Genomic DNA, 6,000 nt, shown 5'->3' with positions numbered 1-6,000 from the left:
GTGTGTGTGTGTGTGTGTGTGTGTGTGTGTGTGTGTGTGTGTGTGTGAGAGAAATGCACACACTTCTCAGTTTAACAGGCATTATGAACGCTTTCTTAAGTCTAGACAATCAACAAAGCAGTAAATGAAGGCCTGATTGGTGGTAGTTGTCCATTTCTGAGATGTAACTTAACTTCTGAGATATAATTTAGCCATCAGTTGTTGGGAGCCAGTTAGAGCTGGCTCCAGCACGCCCTTGACCTGGGTCCAAATCTGCTTCTCCTACTTATCATCTTGGTGACTTTGGCAGGTCACTTCTAATGACCTCAGTTTCCCTATTTGTAAAGTGAAGAACCTAGAGAAGATGGCCCCACCAAAGTGTAAAAAGCAACCCTGGGCATCTTGAGTTAGCTGCAGATTCAGTACAAACAGGAGATTCACAGTCTTTGGTGACATTCTGTTGGCTCCTTCTGGTCATGTCTGGCTGATGGGAAACTGGGATCATAGCCGCGTGGTGCTGCCTTCCAAGCTTCCATGGCCGCCATCACGTGGCATCTTGGGAGATCTCCCCATGGCAGAATTATAGTCTCTGTACTCACTCCAGTGACCAGTCTGGAATCTCATCCATCCAGCAGGGTCCTCCCTCCATCTTGATCCCAGTCTGAGCCTAGGGAGGGTGGGCCCAATGTGCTGGAGGCCTTCCTCGCTTTCTGCAGATATCGAGTGAGTACCAGGTGACCACTCACGTTCGCGTTCGAGCTCACCACGGGGCCGATCCGTTGTTCTGCCTGTCTTCGGCTTCTCTGACGGCGTCCTGTCCTCCTTGGTCATACGCTGCAGCTACTCTTGTCCACCGTACACCTCTCCGAGTCTCCCCTCCCTACGTCAACCATGGCCAAATGTTTTCATTCAAAAGGTGGGCCCTTGCTTTCCTGAGAAGCTTGGCTCAGTTAACAGGCTTTGCATTTTTGTAAAGGTGACCCAGCCCTGTCTCCTCTTCCTGTTCTATGGGCCATCTTCCCTGACTAACCCTACCTTTGGATGGGCTCCACAGGGCACCCATTCAAAGGCATGTTGAAACCTGGGCAGTAGGCAGGAAGAATTATGGCATCACTGAATCTATACTAGTGAATCTAATTAGTCACTACAGTAGTCAGAAGCAAGCAAAACTGGTTTACCCAGGATTCTCTTCATGGCCCAGCTCCACTGACACTTGCTTTATTGGTACCACCATAATCAGTGGCTTTGGGGAACCGTAAGACCTTGAAGAGCTGTGCTGTTTGGGCCGTGCACTCTCCTTCTAACAGGAGCAGGCTGCCAGGGTCATACTCACCAGTCCTTGGAGCCCACCCGGATAAACACAGAGACGAGCCGATCAGGAGGTGCAAGCACTTGAACTTTATTCAGAGACCATCACAGCAAGGCCAAGCAGGAAAGCAAGAGCAGGAGCAAGAGAGAGAGCTCTGATCCCTACCACCCCTTATATACCTTCCTAGCCCCTCCTCCTCAGCCTGCCTACTAGTGATTGGTTGTAGGATCAGATACCGGAAGGAGACATCTGGGGTTAGCACTACACCTAGGGAGAGGACTAGACAAAGGGAGCTCATTCTCTGCCGTCCCACTCCCACGTGGCACAGCCCCCTGCCTCAGGAGCACATGCTCCGGCTACTTCCCCGTATCCTGTTCCTACCCCAGTTCACCACAACTCTACATGGCACAACCCCCTGCCTCGGGAGCGTGAGCTCCGGTTACTTCCTAATATCTTGTCTCTGCCCCATCTTGCCACAACCCCCATGTGGCACGTAGCCAACATCAGACAATCCCTCACAAAGAGCCCCCTGTATCATTACAGAAAAAACGTTCAGTTTGGTATCATTCCAGTACGAGAGGCAATCCAGGGTCCAGAGAGAGGCAGGAAGTCCCGAATTCAAGTGCTGGTCCTCACATGCATGCACTAGGTAGCCATCTGATCTTGGTATTCTCAGCAACTGTCTGAATCTATAGGGGAAAGAAAAGGTGCCGGCATGCGTTAGGGGATGGAGTTTCCTTCTTTGGGATTTCCCCATATATCAGTGAAGTCCCAAATCTCACATTTTATCTCATAGGAATTAGGAAGGCTTGGCTTCAAATGCCACCTCAGTCACTTACTAATTGTGTGACTGGTCATGCCATTCTCTGAACCTCAATATTCTCATCTGAAAATGAATGCTTTGCAAACCTTAATGTGGTATATGAAGCTACTCTTGTTAGGGGAGCGGCTGGGTGGTCTAGAGTGCAAGGCCTGGACTCATCTTCCTATGTTCAATTCTGGCCTCTATGCCTCCTAGCTGTGTGTGACCCTGGGCAAGTCACTTCACCCTGTTTGCCTCAGTTTCCTCATCTGTAAAATGAGCTAGAGAAGGAAATGGCAAACCACTGCAGTATCTCTGCCAAGGAAACCCCCAATGGTGTCATGAAAACTTGGACATGACTGAACAATCGCCAACCATTTGAGAAGATACGTCAGGAACGTAAGTACAAGTATGTCTCCCCAACATTGAGGGGTTCGCTGTCCCCGCTGCTACCTCAGTCCCTGGGGAGGGCGGACTCAAACTTAAAGCAGTCACCAAGTATTTGCCTCACCAATTTCGCGGGCAAATCCCAGACAAACTGTGCATCGCCTTGGGAATGGGTTCATCAGGACTGGAAGAGCCGGGACCACGCGAAGAGACTTGGGCGGATGGGGAAGGAGAACAGAGATGTTCAGTGCACAGCAGAGACCCCAGGAGGAAAGGGGGGCTTCACGGAAGAGAGGAGGCAGTGTTGCCAATTCTCTCACTCCTAACTGTGTGCTACGGATTAAGTACTGATTAACCATCCATTAGGAGCTCCACGCCAGCCCAGGAATTGGACTGGACTCAATCTTGAAAGTCTCTCTGTCGCGGGGATCACCTTCGCCAGCCACCGGCTCTTGGACGGCGAGGTAGCCAGGCTGGAGCCCTTATTTGCTAGGCGCCGCGCCTCCACCGCTCCCTGGGCGTTTTTGGAGCCCGGCATTTCTACACATGTGTATGAAGTGCTCAGTCTCACTGGGGCATTTTGCCGGGTGCCAGGTGTGCCCGGCCAAGAAGAGCCTCTGGGGTGAAATGCGAACTTAAAAGGGCAGGCAGGAGGTTCTCCTGGCAAAGCCAGCCCGGAGCCCTGACCAGAAGTCCAGGCTAACCCTGGCACTTCCCTCCTCTCTGCAGTGCTGAAAGGTGGGTGGGTACTCAGCTTGGAGCACGGGGCTGCTGTCGGAAACAAGGACCCTTGGATTTGTTTAGCCTTAGCAAGCCCTTTGTGAGTTTGAGCCTCGTGTCGGCAAGTTTGGGCCTGCAGGGCCCCCTCTGATAGTACCGAGAACACAGAGCCATTCCCAAGCCCTGGGGCAGCCGGCAGGAGATGGGGATGTCTGCTGGGGGCCGCCCAGAGGGCCTGGGAGACGCTGTGACCACTGACGCATGGAACCTTCCCATGATGTGGATTGAAGCATGAACAGCGATGAATGTGAAGACTGCCTTCTTAGAAACGCAAGGTCAGGCTGGAGCTCGGGGGAGGGAGTGCTTGGACTCCGTTTGCTGATTTAATTTAATGTTTTGAGCTCTCTTGTCCTCTCTGTTTTGGGGTGCCCTGGCCTGCTGCTGTTGCCTTTTTGCTCCTGTTAATTTGTCCAATCTCAAGGTTGCGTTGAGGTTGGGTTATGTTGCGTAGGAATGAACTGCGCATGTGGAAGCTGAGGGAGGGGACAGAAGGACACAAGCTTTGGAAGGACCGGCCAGAAGCTCCCCAGATACGGAAGAGGGATGAGCACCTGGACGCTCCACATTGCGCTGGGGCTGCGAACAAATTAGGACAGTTCAAAAGGGTGCAAGGAAGGACGAAGGGAAGGGGCCTGACAATCATGTTGCCTAATGTGTCTCAGGTTGAATTACTGCCCATGATGGTGCCTGTGGAGGGTGGGGCCCCTGGGGCTCCCCTTGCTTCTTACGCTGCACGTGATTCAGTTTTGACCTTGCTTTCCTACATCGAGGCCAAGCCCTTCACCCTTGCAGGACCCACCATCGTGGCTGTAGGGTCCGTCCACTGCTGGGCTGGTGGACCAAGGACTCTGGTCTGGATCTCTGCTGGCCTGGTCTCCAGATAGTTCATAGCTCACAAGATCACCTAAGAGCAGGAATGGATAGATACAGCAGAAGCAGAAACAAGTGTAGGGTCACCAGGTGTTGGCCTGGGCAGAGAGGTAAAGGCCTGGGCTTTTTCTCCCCTCTGGCCCTACGGGATCCTTGCCTCCCCCTCAAAGGCAGGAAGGAGAAAACGCCTTGGCGTTTGGTGCTTTCTGAATGTGTTCTCAGCTCTTTTTCCTGGGAAAGCAGACCAGTAAACAACAGATTTCATGATCTCACAAGGCCTGGGCTCACAGGCCAGTCCTTGCCCTCCTCAAGCTAGTACAGAACACATTGTAACAGCAGTGGGAGGGTAGCTGACAGCTGAGGAAATCAGGAAACGCCCCTTGATGGAATGCAGAGACAAGGGTGAGGAGGGAGAGTGTTCTAGGCATCAGGGCTAAGCTGTGCCACGGCACCAAGGCCGAACCTTTGGGCTCTTCTGGAGCACAGTGGGCAAGGGGTGTGGGTGAAATGGGTAACCAGTCTAGAAAGATGGGTGGGCCCAAAGGAAGAGGAAGGTAGAGGTGGGCAGGACCCTGGAGGTGGATGAAGCCCTTGGGGGCATTTGGGGGCTGGAACCAGGGAAGGGGCTTTTCCTATTGGAAGCACAGAGAAGTCCTTTGATTCAGCAAGGTGGGGGTGTTTGGGAGGGGCTGCTACAGTAGGACAGCTGGCCAGAAGCTAGATGATCCTCCTGTGTCTAGGGAGGGGCTGGCTATCTGAGGGATGCCCAACTGCTCTGGGGTAGGGAGCCTAATGGTTAGAGCAGTTACCTTCACATCACAACCCTTCCAATACTAGAAGCCAGCTATCACAGTCCTCTGTGACTCTCCTCCAATGCCATGGACTCCAGGCTTTTCACCATGCCGGTCCCCCTCCTCTGGACTTCAGCTCATCAATGAACTTACGCCATCGTGACCGGAATAAAGAAAATGAATAATCATGATCAACATGGTGCTAACAGTTTTATAAACATCATCTCATTTGATCCTCACGACAAATGATCCTCATTTTACAGTTGAGGAAACTGAGGCAGACAAAGGTTAAGTGACCTGCCTAAGGTCTCACAGCTCGGGAGTGTCTGAGGTTTTGGATTAGGGTCTTCTGACCCCAGTCCCATCGCTCTGTGCACTATGGTACCCCCTAGGTCTTCCAGAAGAACACAATACTCCAGATGAGGTCTGACCAGGGCAGAGGGTAGTGGGAGGACCACTCCCTTCATAATCCAGCCCAAGATTGCGTCAGTCTTATACAGTCTTATGCTGCCTCACATCAAACTTGGATTTTGCTAACGCCCCAGTTATTGTGTAGAATGATTTTTCTTCACCATGACTCCTTTACCTTATACTTCTGAAGTTGATTTTTGGGTCCCCATGTTCAAGACTTTATATTTATCCCCCTGAACTTCATCTGACGAGATCTAGCCCAATATTTAGCCTTTGGGCTCCAGATTCTGCCGTCTCCCATGTAGTCTGCTCTTCCTAGTTTAATGTAAGCAAATTTGTCCAGCATGTTGTCTCTGCCTCTATTCAAGTTACTGATGAAAAGGTTAAATAAACATCAGATTCCCTGGGGCCCTCACTGGATGCCTCCTGCTACACTGGCTTTGAGCCATTGGCAACTAATCCTGGGGTCTGGCTTTCCTTCTATCTTCCTCACCAGAAGAGCATGAAAGAATGTTCAAGGCTTTGGTAAAATCTAGGTAAAATAAAGCCATAGCATTCTCATTTACATGTTTAGTAATTCCTTTTTTTTAAAAAAGTACACTCAGTCTGCCAGACCACCTCTTCTCTCTCTCTGTCTCTCTCTCTGTGTCTCTCTCTCTCTCTGTGTCTCT

At 51.3% G+C, this 6,000-nt stretch overlaps 1 long non-coding RNA gene across 1 annotated transcript; it reads right to left on the bottom strand.

Moving 5' to 3' along the window:
* Positions 1–1,782: 1,782 nt before the first annotated feature.
* LOC114023221 lies at positions 1,783–5,068 on the bottom strand. Its single transcript, XR_003566766.1, has 3 exons — positions 4,937–5,068; positions 4,057–4,161; positions 1,783–1,977 (listed from the first exon to the last, which is right to left on the bottom strand). It is a non-coding gene; the product is annotated as an uncharacterized LOC114023221 (long non-coding RNA).
* Between the last annotated feature and the right edge of the window lie 932 nt (positions 5,069–6,000).

This window comes from Vombatus ursinus, unplaced genomic scaffold (genome assembly GCF_900497805.2).
Source record: "Vombatus ursinus unplaced genomic scaffold, bare-nosed wombat genome assembly UNPS02014817.1, whole genome shotgun sequence".
In the NCBI taxonomy this organism is placed as follows: Eukaryota; Metazoa; Chordata; class Mammalia; order Diprotodontia; family Vombatidae; genus Vombatus; species Vombatus ursinus.
This window is presented reverse-complemented; position numbering and strand designations above follow the sequence as displayed.